This window comes from Rutilus rutilus (assembly GCF_951802725.1).
Source record: "Rutilus rutilus genome assembly, chromosome: 1".
Classification (NCBI taxonomy): domain Eukaryota; kingdom Metazoa; phylum Chordata; class Actinopteri; order Cypriniformes; family Leuciscidae; genus Rutilus; species Rutilus rutilus.
In genome coordinates, this window is record NC_140209.1 from 79,537,135 (window position 1) to 79,561,708 (window position 24,574).

The 24,574-nt window shown below is 39.6% G+C and overlaps 1 long non-coding RNA gene across 1 annotated transcript; it reads right to left on the reverse strand.

Moving 5' to 3' along the window:
* Positions 1–361: 361 nt before the first annotated feature.
* LOC311275866 lies at positions 362–1,043 on the reverse strand. The gene is made up of 3 exons (XR_014624999.1): positions 948–1,043; positions 664–761; positions 362–525 (listed from the first exon to the last, which is right to left on the reverse strand). It is a non-coding gene; the product is annotated as an uncharacterized lncRNA (long non-coding RNA).
* Positions 1,044–24,574: the final 23,531 nt, after the last annotated feature.

Sequence of the window (24,574 nt, forward strand, 5' to 3'; positions counted from 1 at the left end):
TTATGCAGCGGCATTTTTTGAAGTGACGTTTGAATGTTTTGGGCATATTTTTAAGTATAGCTCCCTTATTTGGCCATTTAATTAATGGCTTGAGGACGACAGACATAACAGAGATCCAGCTCCGATAAATATTTGATATGGTGCTTGTTGTTACATGAAATCTATATGCCAGGTCAGTGTTACTGAGGCCCATCCTTAATTTCATCAAGACCATCAACAATTGGTCCTCTAGAGGAAGGGCTTGGTGACTTATCTCAATACTGCCATCTAATTTTTTTAGGAGCCATTCGAAGATTACAGAGGTCAGTCCAGTGAAAAACAGTAATTGCCCAATGCTTCTTTTAATATTGCTGTACGAAAATTTGGATTTATGTAATTCATTCCTAAGTTCTTCATTCTCATTGCGTAATTTAAAACAGTCCTGCTGCAGGTTGATGTAGTCTTCCTGCAGTTGATGATGTGTAAAGCAAAGATCGTCATGTTCCTGTCTCGACACTGGGCGCTCCCCTTCAGCTTCCTCCTCATCTTGAACAGAAAACAAACAGACATGCAGAAGTTCAGTGAAAAATTATGACAACTTTGGAGGGTGTAGCTTGTGGGACCACAGGGCTGGTGTATTAGACTGCATTGGTTTTAGCTTTATGTTTAAGAGATTATTCATACCACTGCAATGATCAATGGTACAGTCTTGCTCCTTCTCAGCCATGGAAGAAGCAGGTGTCATGTCAGGGCGTTCATCTCTCTTCCTTTTCCTCTGATACCTAAAGGAAAACAAAAGGAACAATTAGTGCTGTGTGAAACCATTTAATCATTGGCCTGCACAATATTGCTTTAATTAAATTACATTTAAATTTAATTAATAATGATTTACATGAACAAGGAATTAAAATGCTGTTGCAAGAGAGAAACAGTCAAGCCTTATAGATAGATACTTTTTTTATTCATACCTTTCCATTTTTGTCTTAGGTGTCTGGCTTTGTTTTTTGTACACAAACAAGGAGGGCACAAAGTCAGGACTACTGGAGTCAAGTGATGCCTCTCCTACAAAAAAGAAAAAAAGAATTGCACACATTCATTACAACGCGATCTACTGTTGTCAAGTCAAGTCAAGTCAAGTCAAGTATATTTGTATAGCGCTTTTCACAATACAGATTGTATCAAAGCAGCTTCACAGTATTATGTGAAGTCATAGTTGTCATAGTGAAAGCGCTAATGTAAAGCTAGTCTGCGAAGTCTGTAGCATGACACAGGTCACAATTAATGCCAGATACCAAATTTCACTAACTATTAAATCAGTCTACAGTTTACAGAAAACAGTTATTTACTTACTATGGCTAGAGTTAAAGGCAGGGTAGGTAGAAATGGTCTAAAAATTTTATTTTTCAAATTTGTTTAAACTTTATGTACATATCAATACATAATTAAAATGTAAGTACTCTGAAAAAGAAAGTATCAAAATCGAGTGTCTGTAGACCTCTCACGACTGTTTTAAAGACATCTCATTATTTCCATTCACTCCACCCCCTCATTTCTGTGCTTCTTTCAAAGCCACGCCCCCAAAACACATGAACGCGCGACTCCGACCGCTGAGCTAGACTCTAGCTGCTAGAGGACGCATTATTTACCTGAGACAAGCAGAGGGGAAGGGGCATTTTTTTGCCTGGTTTGCCTTCACTAACTGCATATGCCAATTGCTCTTTCTCTGCCATTGTTTTGGTATTCCTAGGTTCAGTGCCTTCTTCTTCTTCTTCGATAGATTTTATTGGCAGCTTGCAAACATAGTGCATTACCGCCATCTACTGGACGGAGGTGTGATCAGGTTCCGTGCCTCTCGCACTCCTCAAATCAAACGGTCGCGCGCAAGTGGGCAGGTGCTGTGTGGCAAAAGGGTGGTTGCCATGGTTGCGAGAGAGTGACAGTCGCCTAAGCCAATCCTTTGATTCGTCCCGAATCGAAATAATGAGCTGTGTTTAATACAGATTAAACGGTCTAGAGTCACTTGATTTTTATACTCTTTTTTTCAGAGTTCTTACATTTTAATTATGTATTGATATATATAGAAAGTTTTAACAAATTTGGATCTTTAATTTTTAATAAATCCTACCTACCCTGCCTTTAAGCCATGGTAAGTAACAGTTAAACAAATGTTGTTGTCACAAAGTTGGCGCTAGCCTGCGGCTAACTGCTAGCAGCTGGCTGCGTCTGTAGCATGACACAGGCCCATGACATTTATAAAATAAAATAAATGAACCAGAATAGCTTAACGTTATAGGCTAGTGTACAAAAAAACTGTTCATGCAATCCAGGCTTTCGAGTTTAATCTAATAGAAAGGGGTGATAAAGGATGACTTTACCTGATATGAAGTGAGCACTACAAACACGAGCCTCGTTGATCGTAGCATTGTCCCAGTCTGCCCGTTTAATAGCTTGCAGCCACAGATGTCGTCTATTTTTTTGAAAAGGATGAGATCCTGCAGGAATCCTGAAAAACTTGACTCCACAACTGGTACGATTTGCACAGTCCACGACACAACAAGAAGGCATTTTGACGAGAAATTATCTGGTTAACACCATAGACTGTTAACACACGATGGAACGTTCTGACCCCGACATGCGCACAACGCACTTCGAATTTTCCTGTGACGTAGACCGTGAAGGGGTCTATACTGATAACGAGTTCAAACTGGTGCCATTAATACAGGTAACGAGTGGAGGACAGAGGAGCCTCTTAAAGAATAAGTTACAGGTCTGTGAGAGCCAGAAATCTTGCTTGTTTGTAGATGACCAAATACTTATTTTCCACCATAATTTGCAAATAAATTCATTAAAAATCCTACAATGTGATTTTCTGGATTTTTTTCTCATTTTGTCTCTCAAAGTTGAAGTGTACCAATGATGAAAAATACAGGCCTCTCTCATCTATTTAAGTGCTAGAACTTGCACAATTGGTGGCTGACTAAATACTTTTTTGCCCCACTGTAGGTGTCTTTTTTTACGCAGTAGTTTCCATTTTGATATTTTTAGGTCAAACCGTTCTTGTCTGACAGTCCTGTCATGCAGGTCTATGGTCACTGTCTCAAAGAGCATGCACAGAGTCCAAATTAAAACAATTCCCCATCGTCCAAATTAAACAATTCCCCATCGTAAGTACACTTTGATGGCCTAAGACACGAAACGAGCGGTTTGTGTGAGACGAACAGTATTTATATCGTTGTTACCTCTTGAACAAAGCCGCGTCCAACTGATCTGACGGCGCGGGCGGATATAATAATAATAATAATAATTAATTACATTTATATAGCGCTTTTCTAGGTAGGCCTACTCAAAGCGCTTTTACATGAAAGGGGGGAATCTCCTCAGCCACCACCAATGTGCAGCATCCACTTGGATGATGCGACGGCAGCCATATTGCGCCAGAACGCCCACCACACACCAGCTTACTGGTGGAGAGGAGACAGAGCGATGAAGCCAATCAGTGTATGGGGATGATTAGGAGGCCATGATGGACAGAGGCCAAGGGGCAGATTTGGCCAGGATGCCGGGGTTACACCCCTACTGTTTTTCGAAGGACATCCTGGGATTTTTAATGACCACAGAGAGATATAGATATATATACACTGATGTCGCTTGGCTACGGTTTCGTTCCAATGAATTGCAATAGCGAAGGCGACATCTAGTGTAGGCTATCTATACCCGCACGCGGGCGGATATAGATATATATACAGTAGATGTCGCCTTCGCTATTGCAGTTCATTGGAACGAAACCGTAGCCAAGCGACATCAGTGTATATATATCTATGCACCAGACTGCGCACACGTCACACAGCAGGAAGCGCCCGCGCCCTCAGATCACTTGGACGTGGTTGTGTTATAAGAGGTAAAAACTATATAAATACTGTTCGTTTTCTCACACAAACCGCTCGTTTCGTGTCTTAGGCCATCAGTGTGTACTTACGATGAGGAATTGTTTAATTTGGACGATGGGGAATTGTTTAATTTGGACTCTGTGCATGCTCTTTGAGACAGTGACCATCGACCTGCATTAAATGACGGACAGACAAGAACGGTTTGACCTAAAAATATCAAAATTGAAACTACTGCGGAAAAAAAGACACCTACATCTTGGATGCCCTTGAGGTAAGCTAAAACATACCAAAATTTAATTTCAAAGTGAACTATCCCTTTAACTATGGACCATTACTCTAAAGTGTTACCCATTATTGTCCTGTTATCTCTGTAAAGTTGCTTTGAAACTGCTTATAAATAAATAAATAATAAATAAATAAAGGAGACTTGACTCTGTTCATTTGTATTGTACCTGTAGTTTGGATGGGCAACTTTAGATGATCTGTAAGTCATCATGTGGCCTGCGGTTACCATCTGGCTTCTCACAGTGGTTACCAGTTTATTTTAAAGTGTGTACTGTATGTGTGTGAGATACAGGGAAATAAACTGTCACGGGTCGTGGTGCAAGACAAACACACGATGAGAAGGAATGAAGTATAACCAGCTTTAATAATCCTCAAGGCGAATTCAGCTCAGATAAGCAGTCCAACACCACATCATACACACGGAGGAGACACGAACATGAAACTGGAACAGAACTGAACTTTAGTGGAGATAATAACACACACACACACACACACACACACACACACACACACACACACACACACACCTGAGCATAATGATGAGATCAGTTACGGCTGGAATGGTGTAAAACACACGGTGTGACATCAGCATAATATAACCATTAGTGAAATATACAGTTATGAACTGTGAAATATACAGTCACCAAAATGATGTCCTATTATCACTGAAATGTGCTGTATTTATTACAGTGTAATTCTGGCAAGCACAGCACAGGATGTTATTAGAGTGTTCATGCTGATCACATGTGTGTTATATGAGCTGTGTCTGTGCCAGATGTGTTCTAGATGTCAACGCATTATAGTTGCATCTTTAGGGCCAATATTTAAGAGACAATCATGTGAGTCAGGAAGTAGATGTGTGAAATTAACTAAATTAAATGAGTGAAAAAAAGGATGTGGCTGAAAATTAAACACCAAAAATCAGTATACTGTGTCTCTAAAAGTAAACACTGACTTTATATTTGTTGCAGTCGTTATATTTGTTATAATATGGTTTATATTTGTTGCAGTCAGGAGTGATGAAGACATTAGAGAACACATGTAACCAATGACTTTATGTGTAATCATTTTATTATGTTATTAGATTATTGTATTGCATAACTTGTGTCTTCTGTCTTGTATGCAGTGAACAGTGCTTTAGTCAGATCTGTGTAAATGATGTCCACTCACATGAGACTGACAGCGCTCTAGAAAAGCTCTTTAACACATGTAATCATGTGATGTTGTAATGTTCCGTTTTCTTTCAGTCATAATATGCTTTTTCAAAGACAGATTCACTTTGTAATTATTAAACCTTTTATTAAATTAATAAAATGTGACTGCGCATATATAATGACTAATTAGCTGATCAAGCACTAAATGTGTGTAAAGTTCATAAGATAGAGCTCATGCGTTTGAGTGTAAACAGCAATAAAGCCTTTAATGTGCTAAAACTGGATCATCAGCAGTGCAGTGTGAACCTCTTCAGCTTTTAACTCTTTCTTGTGTAGTGAAACCTACAGACGTGTGTTTCTATCTCCTCCCCTTGTGTGTTAAACTCTATAAAGAGAGAGAACATCTACATTCTCCACTCTCGCCTCTTCTGACACAGAGAAATCCAGAGATTCAGTTTCTGCTCTCACAGTTTGAGTTCATCATGAAACTGCTTGTTCTTCTTCTGTTGCCTTGCCTCTCTCTGAGTGAGCTTTCGCCGGGTTTTGGTAAATGCAAACAGTTCTTTTTGAAGAATAAACCTCCTGAATTCACACCACTACCACAATGGTTCACCTCAGTCAAGCAGATCTGCCAGTGTCTTCTGAACAACAACAAGAAGCCAAACTATTTTTATGCCACTTTGTACAACACAGCATGGAAGATTCCCATCTACTCTGCGTATGTGTTTAAGAAGAGCGTAAGTGTTAAGAGGGAAAATCCTTGGTACATCGAACCTCAGGTAATTATTCAACTGTATATTATTATAATACTGTATATTATTATAGTATATTGGCCACGCTTTATAGGTGTCCATAAACTGTTGATGTCATCTTGTAAAAGCTTGAGCTGATACTGAGGAGGATACGGGTAATATTAGCACAGGTTTAGTGGTTTAAGAGGTTAACATTATAGATGTTTCATTATAGATGTAATTACATGCAGGTATTCTAAAATATGTTCAATGATAAACGTGTATGTACACAACAAGTGCATTGTACCAAATGATTAATTCAAATGTTAGACCATAGTAGTTAAAGACACCTAAATTAAAGTGGGACCAGTATATTTATTTAAAATGATAATAATTAATGTGAATTTTGACTGAAACAGTCTGAGTTGTTTGTTCTCTCTCTCTCTCTCATGTCCTTTAGCTGGATGGAGGTACTAAAGCTGAGGCATGTATGGAAGCTCAAGGTCGCAGAATCATTCACAATCAGGCTGTTAATAGTGACTATGCAGGCTCTAGTAAACGTAAGCCTAAGTATGACAAAGGTCACCTCTACCCAGTTATGCACACGAACACTCATCTCTCCATGCTGGCCACCTCCACCCTGACCAACGCCGCTCCACAGAACTCAAGTTTCAATCAGGGTCAATGGAACAAACATGAGGCGAATGTTAGTAAAGATCTGAAAGACTGTAAGTCTGAGGCTTATGTGGTGACTGGTGTAGTTCCTGATCTCAATATATCAAAACTGAATGATACAGTTACAGTCTCAAAGTATTACTGGAGAGCCACCTGTTGTGTGGAGAACGGTGTGTGCAAAGGGAAGGGTTACTTTGGACCTAATGGCACTGACATGACAGTGAAGCAATTAACAATTGAAGACCTACAGACAAAGCTGGCCATAGATTACGGTGTGAATACTATTGTTATTTTCCCAAAACACAAAAGACCCCGGGAAGATGATGATAGTGGCAGTGTAGAGGAGACTCTGGACAGCTGCAACAGGGGACAACACGTCTTATTCCCCCAATCAGAATCTGATTATATAGTATATTATATAATTATTATTATTATACTAATATTATTATACTATACTAATATTTTCAGAACTCTATGCTCATTTAGACCAAAAGTTAAAGTTAATTAGTGAGATTTAAGGTATTTTTAACATGTTGCAACCATCCCTGGGTTGGGGTCAGTTTCAACATCTGCCTTCTTCCATTCAAATAAAAATGTCATATGTTATCATCTTCCAATGGTATGGGTAATTAGCAGACAGATGCAAGTGTAATACAAATTTGGTTGGTCTAGTCCAAGTAGTCTCTGAGTAACAGAGAAATGCAAAAAGTGTTGCAACCATACCCAATCTCCCCTACTTCATAGGTGTTGTGACTAGTTTAGCCTTTAGCCTATGAGCTAAAAGTGGATGATCTGGCATCTGCATCTCTGACTGGAGTTGGTAATATCTGGAATCAGATCTTCATACTCTAGATCATGACTTCAAAATCCTGTCCTGCCTTTCTGTTATTTTAATGAAGATCTCCAGCCATCTTTGTCCACTTCACTGTTTCACTGTTACTGGATTAACATGTGTGTGTGTAATAAATGCTGGATGTGTAATCAGTTACATTTAATAAAGACTGTGTGCAAATGTGTATTAACGGCACTGTCTCCAACACTCCTGATTGCTTTAAGAGGCTTCAAAAACAGTTGCTGTCTTAATTTTTTTTTATATAATTAAGTACAATCAACTTAGATGTTTAAGTTATTTAAACTTAAATTACATTAAACTGACTTATAAAAAAAAGTTGAAAATAACAACATATGTCGATTAAAATATGATTGAGTTAAAACATTGTAAAAGCTTAAGTTGTCATCTTATTGATCATCTAGTTGTTTACAGCTTAGTATTAACAGTTTAATATAGAAATATTCAGCGACTGACAGTAATAGAGCTTCTAGTGAGCCGAACTACTCAACTTCACTATCTGTAATTGAAAATCATGATTCATGTAATTCTGTTTAAAGTCCCCCGGTTGAGTAATCCACACTCCAAAGAAAGGATATACTCCACAAAGGATCGGCAGTCCAAGCTCCAAAAACAGCCAGGCAAAAAAAGACAGGTAATCCACATACGATCGTGTCCGTATCGAGAATGAATGAGCGCGCTCCACAGTTGCCAACTCTCGCGAGACAAATAAGCAACTGGAGCTTCAAAAACAAGCCCAATATTATTAGATTATTTATTTTCCGTATTATCATTTATTACCAATAAATGAGCCTGCAACATATTAAACTGAAACCACTCCTTTATTAGAAAAGGATAAACTGATTTGGAAAAAAAGGATAAAAAAAAAATTCAGCGAACTGCAACAAAGCGGAGGGCACGCGTACTTTCCTCATCTCCGATCACCTGTGAGGCTGGATAGGATTGGAGAGAAGGAAAAGGACAAAAAGACAAGAAGGGAAAGACAAGAGCATTAAGAGGAGCTGTAACATATATTTAGCTTAATAAAATAAAATTGAACCATATGTATCTTCTGTTATAGGCTATATTATAGGACTAGGCCTACTTGTTTTTTTATTAAAGCCTGTGATAATTAATATACTACAAAAACATTGTAAAAATTACAAATTTACCTACTTTTTGCCATACTTGGACCACTTCGTTGGAGGCATTATTTGTAGAAATTGAACTACGTGTATTTCTGTTGATCATAACTGGATTAGGCTACAGTGCCGCGCGCCGCCTGCACGTTGAACGTGATTTTTCTCCAATGAGGGGGATAAGGGGGCGGATTCGGCGGAATGTTTTGTCGAATGTTACGCCACAGCACAATGATTGCACTGATTGGCTATATCTATGAGCAGAATGTGTCAATCAATGTATTGGAGATTGAGAAAACGGCAGAAAAAGTTGCTTGTCAGATTTTCCTAACAAGCAACTATATATTTTTTAATAAGCCCAAAAAAGCGCAACCCGCAACCCGTGATGTTTTAACGCGACTTACTAAAAAAAAAAGCCCAAAGTCGCGTATTATAAGCGGACTTGGCAACTATGGCGCGCTCCCGATCGCCGGTATGCCGGTCCTATATATTTAAAAACACCCTCTCAGTTCCTGTTTGGGTGACGTGAAATCACGTGACAACCCGTCTCGCTCGGAACGCATCTCGTGAGACGGGAAATGCAGCACAACAACATATACAGGTTAGGGAGACAATTCAGACAAAAGAGAAAGCATATAAAACAAAATGATCAACCAATCACTCAAAGGTCGATCTACTATAAATATACTTCCCCTTATGTGGCCACGCTACAAAGGGTCGTAAAAAAAAAAAGTCACACTTAGCTTCCTCCCGCCCGAAAACGGGCGACATAGGAAATGAATAGGAAATACGAAAAAATAGGAAAACTCAGAGAAACTTTTGGTGGTACAAGCTACAGATCAGCCACTGTGCTGAAAAAAAGTGTACAGCAATGAAGGGGTGACATTCTAGAACATTAATTCATCTGATTCTTGATCACAACTTTTGGCAAGATGGCGCCGATGTCAATGGCATGCCGTCTGCCCGTGTATAGTCTGTTTTTTATCACTGTTTTCGTTCTACTTATGACTTTGTTTATACATGACTCTAGCACTGCACTGGTGTATGATCGTTCTACACTTTTAAATATCCGAAATATATTTGAGAAACATTCCAAAAAAGCTCAGCAGGAAATCCAGTCCTATGTTATAAAACCGCCGCTAAGGATTCCTACATGGCTGCAACATGATCCCTGGTCCCCTTTGCCGAAAAAAAGACGGCGTCGCCGTGGAAAGCGAGGAGGAAGGTTGGTCAAATTAAAAGCATACCTGATCTCCTTCCCGGGAGTGTCGCGACTTGCGGATGTGCCACTGTGGGGCTGGAGCGGCGGTCGGGTGCTGTGTTGGCGTGCGGAGAGCGCGGTGTCTCGATGGATTCGGCCTGTAGTGCCGGAGGGGCCTGTGGCGAATTATCTTCGGCGTGCACGATATTTCCACCGGAATGGAATTGACGCGCAGAATCTTCGCCCTGTCCCATTTGGACATGGACAGCCGTTGGAGATTATGGACGTCGAGAGATCAGCTATAAGGTTGGCTTTGATGAATGTACGCTCTCTGAAAAACAAGTATTTTATCCTAAACGAGTTTATTAGAACTCGGGATCTAGATTTTGCTTTTATTACGGAAACTTGGATGAACACTGACAATACATACGTTTTGGGAGAAGCCGTACCAAATAACTTCTCAGTTTTTAATTCTCCTCGACAAATAGGAAGGGGTGGAGGACTGGCTTAAAATTAAGTCCTTTGTAACACGGAAGGACCTGGAAAAGATAGTTCATGCATTTATTTTCTCAAGATTGGACTATGGCAATGCATTGTATTATGGTATTCAACACAAAAGTTTAAACAGACTACAACTAGTCCAAAATGCGGCCGCAAGGTTACTGACAGGCACTCAGAAGAATGAGCATATAACCCCTGTATTAAGAGAACTACATTGGTTGCCGGTTTCCTATAGGATTAATTTTAAGATACTTTTATTTGCTTTTAAGGCCCTACATGGTAGTGCTCCGATATATATAGCTGATCTAATCCAGGTGAATAAACCAAAGAGAGCACTGCGCTCCGAGTCACTAAACCTCTTGGTAGTCCCGCGGACGTATAGGAAAATGAGAGGAGATCGCTCTTTTGCAGCCGCTGCTCCCAAGCTGTGGAATAGTTTACCTCCTTATATTAGAGAATGTTCCTCTCTTACAGAGTTCAAACGACATCTGAAAGCTTACTTTTTCACTTTGGCATTTGATCATTCATGAGTGCTGTGCTAGTGGTGTAATAGGTAATTATTAATGCCGCTTAGAGATTATGAGGTTGTCTATGGCAATGTTTAGAACTTAAATGTGTTTTTATGATTGCTATCTTATTCTTTGTACAGCACTGTGGTCAACTTCTGTTGTATTATTGTGTGCTTTATAAATTAATTGAACATTGAACATCAAGAGTGCAAATAAGACACCACCATTGTATTATGATTTTGCATATCTTTCTTATTTGTCATGGAATAACTCAGGAAGGAAATAAGGTAGGAGGAAAATTCTTTTTTAGTGAAGTCCCCCTACATGTTAGCTGCATCTGGATAAAAAAATAATAATTTTTGGATAAAGGAATCAAAAGTTACAGCATTTGGAAAAGAGATAGCCTTTTTGTACAGTCTTTGACACCCCCTCATGGGCAATAAGATAAAAAAGATAAAGATAAAATATACTTGAATGTCCCCCAGGGGGGAAATTTGTCTTGGGCTGCAGTCACTGCGACACACACTTACAACGTACCACATAAAATATACACCGAATATAAACAATACAAACATACGTCATTACACTGTATCGTGAAGAGAGAAAAAAAAATAATAATAAAAAAAAAAATTTTTTAATTAATTAAATTAAATTAATAATAATAATTGCACAACACAGTGGGGATAAAAAGTATATAAGTAGGTAACAGTCATTTGCTACTGTTTAGCATCTTAATAGCAGCTGGGATGAATGAGTTTTTATACCTCTTTAACCTACAAAACGGCATTCTAAATCGTTTACCTGAGGGTAACAACTCTAGTTCCTTATTCAGAATGTGGGATGTGTCATCCAGAATCTTATGTGCCTCCCTGAGTACAGATTTTTCATACAGTGACTGTAGGTAGCACTGTTCTTGGTAGCCTACAATTCTAAAAGCTGTATTGATCAGACGCCCCAACTTAGATTTAAACTGAACTGAAAGATTACCATACCAGGTCTGCATGCTATAACGCAGGGGTACTCAAGTTCAGATGCCAATGGGGCCACATTTAAACCATATTAAATATGAAGGGCCACAAATTACAACTTGCATAGTAAAACTTTATTTATGACAATATTTAATATTTTAGTTTTTACTTGTATAGAAATTCAGTTTATTACCTATCTTGCTAGGTAAGTCTTGCTAGTCTTTGTTCTATTTAAAGTAATACTGAACATAAAATAAAAATTTAAATCTGGATAATAATTTTCTTGCGATATTAATGCAAAAAAAGAGAGTTCATACTCAGAGTACCGGTATTAAAAAACCTTGCTAGGTAAGTCTTGCTAGTCTTTGTCCTATTTAAAGTAGGCTAATACTGAACATGAAAATAAAAAATATGGAACAAAAAGTGGATTAACAGTTTTCTAGCAATATTAATTATTAATATTAAGCAAAAAAAAAAAAAAAAGAGTTCATACTCAAACAGAGTATTAAGAGTATCTTAATAGTCTTTGTCCAATTTAAAATAATACTGAACATGAAAATAAAAATTTACAATTCTGGAACAAAAAGGTAGATTAACATGAAGTAGATTAAAAAAAGTATACTCAGAGTATTAAAAAAAAAATGTCTGAAGAAAATCATTGAGCAAATACAGGCTATTTCTCAAGCCCTGATGAAAAGTAGTCCTTATTCTTAGTGGGAAATCTGAGTCTGCATTCTTTTAACCAGTGATTTCAGGTCTGGCTGTTGCTCACTGGTAGCTGCTCTAAGACAGTCTGTCAAATGTCTGTCAGTTAGACGTGAACGTTGCTTTGACTTTATTATTCCCATTGCAGAGAAAGCACTTTCACACACATATGTAGATCCAAAGCAGGTCAAGATTTTTAAAGCACACTGGATTGATGCAGGGTATGTGTCTTTCAGAACACACTTGGTCCAGAATGTGTCAAAGCTCTCTTCTTTATGTCTCTCTTTAAGGATGTTGTTATGCTGCAGCTCTGTGAGTTGCTCCTCAAACCCTGCCCTGTCCACGCTGAAGGGTTCTGACATGACTGCGACAGACGTTGCCTGTATGTCACAAGCAAATGGATTCTCTGTGAATGCCAGTACAGCTGTGAGGGATTTAACCTCCGCAAATCAGGAGGAATACTCGTCTTTCAGCTCCCTGAGATATGAACAGTAAGTGCTGGGTGAAAATGAGGCTGGTTCTGTCACTTGTGACTGCAGAACAGAAAGGTGAGTGAGATTTCCTTCCTGAAGTTGCTGCGCGAACAGGTCAATTTTCGCTTCAAATGCAGCCACATCGTTCAGCATCATCGGAAGAATCTTTTGTTTCCCTTGAAGTTTACGATTGAGTGCATTTAAATGTCGCGTAACGTCAGTCAGAAAAGCTGCATTGTGCATGAATGTGTCATCTTCGAGGGCTGCCAGTAAATCACGTCGGCCCTTCTCTTTCAAAAATGTGCGCACAACTGGGAGTAATTCCATGAAGCGATCAAGGACATTTGCACGACTAAGCCATCTGACCTCTGCATGCATTGCCAAGTCAGGGTATGCGCTTTCAAACTCTTCGACCAAGGAGCGGAACTGTCTGTGTTTCAGAGCATGTGCAAGAATAAAATTGACTGTTCGTGTCACTGTGTCCATTGTCACTTTGAGCTCTCCACATTTAAGCTTGCTGCACAGTTGCTCCTGATGCAGAATGCAGTGGTATGAGAAGAAGGGTGGTATTTCAGGATCTTTTCTAAGTAAAGCGATTAATCCCTTTTCCTTTCCAACCATTGATGGGGCGCCATCAGTAGTCACAGAAGCAAGCTTTTTCAAATTTATGTTTTTGCCTGGTCCATGAAAAAAATGTATCAGTGCAGAGTTAATGTCCTCTCCACGGGTTTGGCCTTTCAATGGGAGCAAGGTAAACATTTCCTCTACAAATTTCTCCCCTTTAAGAAAACGCACCCACACTGCTAGCTGTGCGACATCTGTGCTGTCAGTAGATTCATCCAGTGCTAAACTGAAGTACTCTGAACTTTCAATGTCTTTTAGCAACTGTGAAGAGAGATCGTCTGAAATTAATTCTATTCGTCTGGTCACTGTTGAATCAGACAACTGCAGCTTTGAGATTTGCCTGATGATGTCTTCCTTGTTCTTAAAATCCGAAAACAGTGATTCTGCACAGTCTATAAATGTTTTTTTAAGAAATTCTCCCTCTGTAGATGGCCTCTTTGCTTTTGCAATATTCCAAGCGATTCTGAATGAGGCCTCTGTAATATTGTCGGTGCTTTTAACAATGCCGCGGAACATGGATCTCTGGGCATTCAAACCAGCTAACAATGTATTTACCTTGTGACTCCTGACTGAGCTGCTATGTGGAGATGCAGCGCTGAAATCGGAATGAAGTTGCTCATGGTGGCGTTGCAGATTAGCTCGCTTTAAAACAGCAATTGTTTTTTGACAAATGAAACACACTGGTTTGCCACCTATGTCCGCAAAGGCGAATTCCATTTGCCACGCAGGGTTGAAAACTCTGTTTTCATCGTCAACCTTCCTTTTCTTTGAAGCCATCATTATTTAATGTACAGTACGTACACACGTATTTTCACAAGGTTTAGATGACAGATGGGGTTTCGCGATGATTCATCGCCGACGAATAGGCTCTCTTCATTTTCGCTGTTCCGTTACCACCACAACCTTAAAGGTACACTCCCCAGTTTTCACATGACTTTTGTTAGCCTTCATGAGCAGATGTTGAGGGCCATTAAATATGAAGAGCTCTTTTCCAAAACGCGATAGGCTAAATCCATTTCAATAGTTTTCAGGAAAATGACATTTTTTACCTTGACCCACACATTTTGTGAATATTCAATTTATCCTGTTAATATGTTGTTGTTGTTTTTTTGCTCAGTCTGAACATGTCGAACAATGATTATTAAATCAAACAACAATATTGTTGATGATAAATTCAGTTATTTTTTTTCTTTTCAAAACGCTATAAATCCATCAATTTTTTCCCAAAACGCTATAAATCCACCCCCACCCCCAAAAAAATGCTATAAATCTTTTTTTGTTTGTATTTTTTAAAAAGTCTTTTGTCTTTTATTTTTCGTGTTTGCATTTATTAGGAAAAACAATGTTACGTGACAGTTCATTATACGGACGCTCTGAAAGCGTCACTAAAAGACTTTCAAACTTTCACAGAGACCTCAAACAGAAAGCACAAACCTTTCTCGACAATTGACCCATTGACAATTTGAAAATAAGTTTTGTTTTTCATGCTGTTAAGAGGATCATCGGCCCATTTACACACTGCAGTAGAGATGCGCGGATCAGCTGTGAAAGTGCTCAGCTCTGAATGCACGAGCTATGCATAGCGCGCCGCACACACAAGTTGCCTGACAGTTTTACCGCTTGTTTTGCTATTGTTGCGCTTAGCAAGTTAATGGTACATTTCGGAGATATCAAGTAAAGTCTCACTAAACATTCCACACACATCACAATGACGATGATGAATGTTATTTTTTATTAATCGACCAACGGATTTTCGACCGTCCGCAATATACATAGATATAAATCACACTGTCTAATATGCGCGCAACTTTTGAGCTCAAATTATTCAAAAAAGTGCTTTCCTCTTTTGCATGACACGGGCCATAAAATTAAGGCCGATGGGCCGGATGCGGCCCGCGGGCCGCCTGTTGAGTATCTCTGCTATAACGTATCACACTCTCTAAAATCATTTTGAAAAACAGAAGCAGGAGTTTGCTATTAACACCATACAATCTTAGCCTTCTTAAAAAGTACATCCTTTGTTGCAACCTGGTGCAAAGATTTTCAACATGAATGTGCCAGGTAAGGGAACAATCAATAAAAACACCCAGATACTTATATGACGTAACCTGACGTATTGGTGTGTTGTGAATAAGTACAGGATTAGGTTCACAGATTGATCTCGGGTCAAATATCATCTCCTCTGTTTTAGTGACATTAACCATCAGATGATAAGCATCACACCAGTCCACAAACTGTTTTATCTCTGAATGGTAGGAGACTGTGTCTTGGTCTCGAAACAATAAGCTAAGGATAGCAGTGTCATCAGAAAATTTAACAATATAATTGTGTGGATGTTTACTCACACAATCGTTGGTATAGATAGTAAAAAGGACAGGGGAGCTCACACAACCCTGTGGAGCCCCTGTGCTGATGAATTTAGGGTCTGAGACTGCCTTGTGTACTTTAACATATTGTGTCCTATTAGTTAAAAAGGAGTAATACCATTCAACAATAAAAGAGCTTACACCCATATTTTTAAGTGTCTCAAGTAAAATAACTGGCTCAATCGTATTGAAGGCCGAACTAAAATCTATAAAAAGTAAGCGTGCGTAGGCCTTCGGATCCTCCAAGTGCTTAAGGACTAGGTGGGTGATGCTACTTATAGAGCTGGTAAGTCCCGCCCCCTTCGCTAACACCGCTGGACCTCAAAGTTGAAAAACCGTCAATGCAAGTGAATGGGAGAAAATAATTATTTTCTGGTCCCGTTTGAATTGTGCCATGAATGTGAACATATGTTGTCTGTGAATTTTTTATATAACTTTCCGTGTAAAGAATGATACAATTTAGCGGGTAGAAGTTTGATACGGTTAGACTTTGTGTGAGAGCACTTTGTGGACTACAACTCTCGACGCGTTTGAAACGTCACCACCACTCGCACACGGACTAGCTCACGGATCCCGCTAAACATGGCTGTGTCTTTGGTGCACTTCACCGCCTTCTTTCAGGGAGAGGACAAAATCGTTGAAGTTGGTGAAAACCACGGGTAAGTCAACTTTATGGGGTGACGTCACATAGGCGACATGTAGTCTTTCTCGTTATGTCTTTTCCACAACTGCTAGCCGAAGAATCATACCATATACTGTCAAACTCGTAACATGAAAAGTTATAAAAAAAATTCACAGACAACATATGTTCACATTCATGGCACAATTCAAACGGGACCAGAAAATAATTATTTTCTCCCATTCACTTGCATTGACGGTTTTTCAACTTTGAGGTCCAGCGGGGTTTTACGGAAGGGGCGGGACTTACCAGCTCTATAGCGTCATCTGTAGCCCAAGACTGGTTACTCACTGAAGCTAAGCAGGGCTGAGCCTGGTTAGTACCTGGATGGGAGACCTCCTGAGAAAACCAGGTTGCTGCTGGAAGAGGTGTTAGTGAGGCCAGCAGGGGGCGCTCACCCTGTGGTCTGTGTGGGTCCTAATGCCCCAGTATAGTGACGGGGACACTATACTGTCAAAGAGCACCGTCCTTCGGATGAGACGTTAAACCGAGGTCCTGACTCTCTGTGGTCATTAAAAATCCCAGGATGTCTTTCGAAAGAGTAGGGGTGTAACCCCGGCATCCTGGCCAAATTTGCCCAGTGGCCTCTGTCCATCATGGCCTCCTAATCATCCCCATACACTGATTGGCTTCATCACTGTCTCCTCTCCACCAGTAAGCTGGTGTGTGGTGGGCGTTCTGGCGCAATATGGCTGCCGTCGCATCATCCAGGTGGATGCTGCACATTGGTGGTGGTTGAGGAGATCCCCCCTTCTATGTAAAGCGCTTTGAGTGCCGAGAAAAGCGCTATATAAATGTAATGAATTATTATTATTATTATTATCTGTACTCCTACCCCGTTTATAGGCAAACTGCCAGGGATCTAACTTTTTGTTAACCTCAGTTTTTAAAAGAGACACCATATATTTCTCAAAACACTTAATTACAATGGATGTCAATGCTACTGGTCTAAAATCATTGTTCTCTTTGGGACAGGGTTTCTTTGGGACTGGAATAATAACAGTCTTTTTCCATAGGGCTGGGATGATGTGAGAGTCAAGTGATCGCTGAAAGATAGGGCACCAGGCTGGAACAAGCTCCTCCGCACATGTTTTCAATAAGCGGGCAGAGATTCCATCTGGACCCTTAGCCTTCCTAGTACACTGATGCTGGAACAGTGACTACGTTTACATGCAGCCAATATCCGGGTTATGGTCGGGTTAGGGTCACTATTTGGGTTTCTGAAACATTCGGAATAACCCGTTTACATGCGTGAGCAGAGAGAGTTACTCCTGTATACATGGAATTTGTAATCAGTTGGGAATATCCCGATGTAAACGGCGACGCACGGTTAGCGTCAGGACGTACGGACAACCTTAAGACGCAATTTGCGTCATTTCCAATTCTTCTTCCTGTATCCAAAGACAACAACAACCGCAGCAGCACGCGGATAATGAATAGTTCGGGGCAGATAGCGATCGCCTTTGTTTGCGCTTTCCTTCTCGCTCCAAAAGTGTGTTGCTGTGCTGCGTCTCGCCATGTTAACCTCTACTTCTTGTTTACTTCCGGTATACTGCACGCGGGTTTTTGCATGCGCCGTCTTTACTCAAAAGACCAAGATTCCTTGCGAATAGAACATGCGCAGAACACAAATCAATGTTCCTTTTGATGGGGATATGCCGATACGCGTTTACATGACCAAATATTCGGGTTAGAAAAGGGGTACCCCAGGGGTAATATCCGGGTTTTTAAAAACCGGGATATGAGCATATCCGGGTTTTTGCCGGTGTTTACATGGCCGTGCGCGACCGGGTTATTGCTAATATCCCGGTTTTGAACGGGTTATTGGCTGCATGTAAACGTAGTCACTGACTGTATCTGTAACCAGTCTATCTCATGTCCTATGTTCAAATCCTTGCTGATGGAGTTTAGGATACTAGTGCATTCATTGTTAAAATCCTGAGTTTGAAATCTGAGGTAAAAGTCATTAAATTCATTAGCTTTCATCCGGTCATCTGTAGTGGTTATATGTACTTTACTTGGTGCCATGTTAGTGATAGCTTTCATTGAGTCCCAGAGTTTTTTTTAATTCATGGTTGTGTCTTTTATTCCGACTATTCCTCAAGAAAGAATCAAAGAATCCCTCCGCAGCGCATCTCAAATTCAAACGTCTAAAAACCCCGCCCTTGCTTCAGTTTCATTGGTTGAAGCTGTAAACCAATCATTTTCCTTTCTGCCCTCAGAACATGTTTGAGTAAGTAAAACTCCCATCAGCGTTTCTCAAACCCTTGCTCATTATTTTTAATTTGACCACGCCCACACGCGTAAAAGAGATTCACATGCAAATCTCCACAAAGCACCAAACTTCATCAGTCTCTGCTTTTCGTCGAGTTTGGAAAACGCGCCGTGAGCTTACATTGGATTTACCTCAGAAGAAGAAGAACGCAATTTGAAGACAAGACAGATGTAAGGTAAGAAATTCTTATTATATTAGTTAAATGTTATTGTTGCATTAACTTCACATTGCAGTTGAACTGTTGCTAGATATATGGTGAATATTATAATATTTAGACCCGTGTTTCAGTTAAATACTGTGTTTGTGGATATCTGCTCAAACGTAGATATGTATAATATGGTAACCATAATGTTTCATATTTTGGAGCACGCTGTGCGTTTGAATGTTTCATATTCAAAACGCACTGTGCGTTTGAAAAGCAAAACGCACTAAACATTAGGCTTCATGTTTTTACTCCAATCTTATTTCATATCATCATAACGAATGGAAACATTTGAAGTAACATATGATAATCAATATATTTTTCTCTAGCGTAGTTATTACTGAAGTGTTCCTTTGAAAGATTTATAGGCTGCTATAGGTTATTTTTTATTATTTTTATTTTATGCAGCACTGCACGTAGCCTATGCCTACAAGGCACAACAAACCTGGTGTTCGATATATAGTGTTGGGAACATTTGTGTGTGTATAATTCTGTGAATTTTAAAAAGCAATTTTAACCAAAAAAAACAAAACATTTTGACCGTGCAGCCCTATAGTTTCTCTTGATATCAGCATGTTCACAGTGGTTTTTTTTTGTGTTTTTTTTACAGGGACCAGATGCCCCACTGATGAGTCCTGCTGACTTCAACATTCACATGAGTCTCTGTATATGAACATGGTAAAGTGAAAATCAAACCCCTTGGAAATAAAGGTATGTACAATGTTTTTAGGAATGGCACAAAGGTCTCTGTCTTTGGATCGTTGTTTTCAATAGTGTGCTTTTTTGTCATTTGTTGTGTATCGTTGGATTATGTTGTGTTGTAAATAAATCCAAACGATCAAAAAGCCATTCTTTTTAAAATCTCCTCATTCTCTGTGCAAGGTTGGTCAGAATGACAGGGCCTGATAGCTCCTAATAGGGCCATTAGGGGAGGGTCTTTGTCTTTCTCAGGTGTGAAAAGCCATACATATTCAGTATGTGTTTATGCCTCCTCGCATAAAGCTTTCTTACACAAAACACGTCTTACAAATTTTAAATCAATATATTGTCTTATCTGAATGAGCAGTCAGGATGATTTTCACATAGTTTTGGAGAAAATATTCTAGGCTACGTGATACAATTTTCAAAAGTCTTGTGAAGAAATAATCAGTATGGGTTTTAAGGCCTTATTTCAGTGATTTCAGTGACTTATTTTTGTATTTTCACAAACCACGGATAAATGTCATTATCTCAAAACTACAAACTTTTACATACATGCTGCTGATATATTATTGTAGCAGAGTTTGTGCTGAATACAGTGTAATCAGACTTTAGCCATGAAAATGTCACAAGTAACAGAAATAAGCACAAATGTCAGAGCATGTCAGAACACCTCCAGGGCCAGAAAACTCCTCAGACCCCAGAGGGTTAAAAAAACGCAACACAAGTCACAAATGATTTGCTCTTATCATCCGATCGTGGTTGTATCTCTCTATTAGTGTTACTCGATCTTAGTGCTGCGTTTGACACCATTGACCACAACGTTCTTTTAAATAGACTCGAAAATTATGTTGGCATAAGTGGAATTGCATTAGCATGGTTTAAATCATACTTATCTGACCGTTATCAGTTTGTAGCAGTAAATGAAGAGATGTCTTATCAATCACAAGTTCAGTATGGCGTACCACAAGGCTCAGTACTAGGACCGCTGCTGTTCACTCTGTACATGCTACCCTTAGGAGATATCATTAGGAAACATGGCATTAGCTTTCACTGTTATGCCGACGATACTCAGCTGTATATTTCTTCAAAACCTAACGAAACTTATCAATTCACAAAATTAACGGAATGCATAGCGGATATAAAAAATTGGATGACAAGTAATTTCCTACTTCTAAATTCTGAAAAAACAGAGATTCTAATTACTGGACAAAAAACTTCGTCTTCGTCGGAAAGTCTTCGTCGTCGGTTAGGAACCTGGGTGTGCTCTTTGATACCAATCTTTCATTTGAAAGTCACGCATCTAGTATCTGTAAAATCACATTTTTCCATCTTAAAAATATATCTAAATTACGCCATATGCTTTCAATGACAAATGCAGAACAATTAGTTCATGCGTTCATGACCTCAAGGCTAGATTATTGTAATGCTCTATTGGGTGGTTGCCCTGCACGCTTAATAAACAAACTACAGCTGGTCCAAAACGCAGCAGCTCGAGTTCTTAATGGTTTAGCTCCGCAGTGCTTGAGCGAGCTCTTAACGCATTATAGTCCTTCACGTCTATTGCGATCTCAAAATTCCGGCCAGTTGATAATACCTAGAATATCAAAATCGACTGCTGGCGGTAGATCCTTTTCCTATTTAGCACCAAAACTCTGGAACAGTCTTCCTACCATTGTCCGGGAAGCAGACACACTCTGTCAGTTCAAAGCCAGATTAAAGACACATCTCTTTGACCTAGCATTCACATAATACATTATAGACTTCTATAATTCAATGTTAGGCTGCATAGATTAGGTCAGCCGGAACCGGGAACACTTCCCATAAATCCTGATGTACTCGTTACATCATGAGAAGAATGGCATCTACGCTAATTATAGTGTCTGTGTTTATCCTGAGGTTTTCCTGCAGCCTGCCGGATCCAGGCCGTATCCAGATCTGACGAAGGACCTTCGCCTGGACCCGATGACAACGCAGTGCTGAAGTGCCAACTAGCCTCTCCCTATGGAGGATCCCACTACCACTCTACAGATAAGGCGTTGTCGGGAAAATTCGTTTCGCGTTCCTACCCCAAAGCGACAAAATAAAATAAAATTCTTTATCAAAATTTATAAGGAAAGACAAGTACTTTGTTTAGGCTTGGCTTGTAGGGAATTCCAAACCTGCGTATATTCAAACGCACATAACTATAGAACCCATTCTTAATGCGCATGTGAACGCCATCAGTGTTTCTCACAGGTTCGCGTTTAAAGTCTGTGTAGAGGGAATGGTGTCGTCTTAGCGGCCCCTAATTTAATAACAAATGATCGTTGCGACGGAAGCAAATCAATCAAAACTAACTTTAGATGGAAAATAACTTAACTCTGCTATAAAGCCAAAACAATCTCTGTTACCTTAAATGATACGCTTATCTCTGTAAAGCTGCTTTGAAACAATCTACATTGTTAAAAGCGCTATATAAATGAAGATGACTTGACTTGACTTGACCTGTCACTGATGCTAGCACCCAAGCCTTATGATGTGTTACGTGCAGGCTCTGGCAGGCTCTGGCTCGGCTCAGTGTCAGCTTTTAGATACGCAAGGTCGTTTCCGACGTCCTTAAACAACACTCGACCGACTTTATCACTGTGTAGGTACTGATATGCCTCTGAGCTTCTCAGATTGCTCATCGCCTTACCATCACAGGTTACTGAATCTACAAAATAGCTAAAAATGCTGCCATACGTGATACGAGGCCACTTCTTCACGTCATCCTCCCAACCATCTACCGCGGATGGTAAAGGTACTGTTATATCACCCCTTTTAATTTTGTTGAGGTTGTGTTCCCACATCATTAAGTTTGGATCACTAAATCTTGAATGACGGTCAACTAATGAATGAATGAGTGTCAGCTCCCGCTTGTTTACTTCGAACCGGAAGTCACGCCCACTTTTGACGCAATGCCTCAAGGGACGTAGGAAACTTGTGGATATAGATCAGTGATTCTGACCGACGCGAGTTCAAGAGACGGACGCGCTCCCTTGATCACTTCCGGGTGAGCGCGCAAGCTCTCTGTTGACTGAAATATCCACAAGTTTGCGTGTGTTATTATAGTTTATGAACTGTTTTGATTTCTATAATTGCATCTAGAAAGATAAAAGCATCAATGGCATTGATAAAAGCGATCTTTGGAAGTGCAACTGGTTTCTAAATGGACGATTTGGAGAAGTTTTGAGTGCGCACTCTCAAGACGCACTGTGCTTTTGGGTACGTATGGTTTTTCAGCATTTACAACTTACTTGTACATCAAGAGACTGCGCAGGTCAGAACTGCTACTAGTTCGCACTCTGTGCATCTGTACCAGTCTTGGGACATACTTGTCGAGTCCATCAAAGAAAGACTGGTGGAGATCAGTAGAAACCAGACGCATAAACTCAGCACTAATCTATTAAGAGAAAATCCAAAGAAAAAGTCCGTACATAACAGTAAGTTGAGCAAAGAGGTTGGCATTGGTTCGGCTTTGGCTCTTTAGGCCATTAAAATAAAAAAAAATTGCACCTGGGAAAAACTAAAATAAAAAATAAAAACAAATCCCTAAATCAACAAATGCAAACAGCGAAAACAAACCATATTGAACCAAAACTCAAATCCAAATCTAAAATTGTAATGACTCCAAAGCTTCATATTTGTAAAAATACAAAATTACCTGTTTTTTTTTTAAAACAGTGCTGGCCATCTGTCTTTGTTTTCAGACACAGGAGGCTCATCATGAACAATCTCCTTCCTTCGCAAGGCAAAGGTGCTCGCCATCAGAGAAGCTATAATTTTACTGTCACTCTTCCTTTTCTTCATCTCCTCCGTCAGAGCTATTCTCTCTCTTTCAAGACAGTCTGGAGACTTCCCTTCAGGAAAATCTGGCAAAAAGTTGGGCTCAGACCGTTTTGGTTTCTTCATTGTCCTGTTCCCAGTTGATGTGTCTGTCACGAAGGATGAAGAGGTCCCAATGGCCGTGTCAGAACAACTGCTGTCCAAGGAGGATACAGAGGGGGGCATGTTGGGTGGTACCTTTAGTATTACCTTCAGCCTTGTTCTCTCTGTGGGTAGTTCAGACATTTCAGTTAAGTTGCAAAGTTAATTGTTGAACTCTGGATCTTGAAACTGGATAATGATATCGCCCTCTAGATCAAGCTTGCTCTTGAGTGTAGTCTTCAATTCATCCACCGTCTCTGGAAGACTTTCAATCTGGACTCTACGGATGTCATCGTCCGCAAGAATGACGTGAAGCAGCATGCTGGAAGCTCAAAAGAAGAGGAGTACTACTGGGTTAAAAAAAGAATTAACTAAATAATTTATTTTAATGCCAGTTTAAGGGCCCTATTTTTGGCACACATTTTCAGTAAGATAAAATTGTAGTCATAAAGTTAACTGCTGAGTTCTGGGAACATCCATATCAGATGATAAAAGTGGCCAGAACTCCAAAATAAGGCCCAATGTGTAATAAACACTAATTATCCTTTCAATTTGAAAATGCAAAGTATCACTTTAACAGCTGAACAAATTTAAAATGAGAAATTCTTTAGCAAAAAAAGGCTTGACATTCATTGATTAACCAAATCATGCAAGACGTTTTTCAATAAAAAGACTTGTAACCTCAGTGAAGTAAAAACACCTTGGGTGACACCATTAGTTTTCCTCGTACCATGTAAGGAGCCAC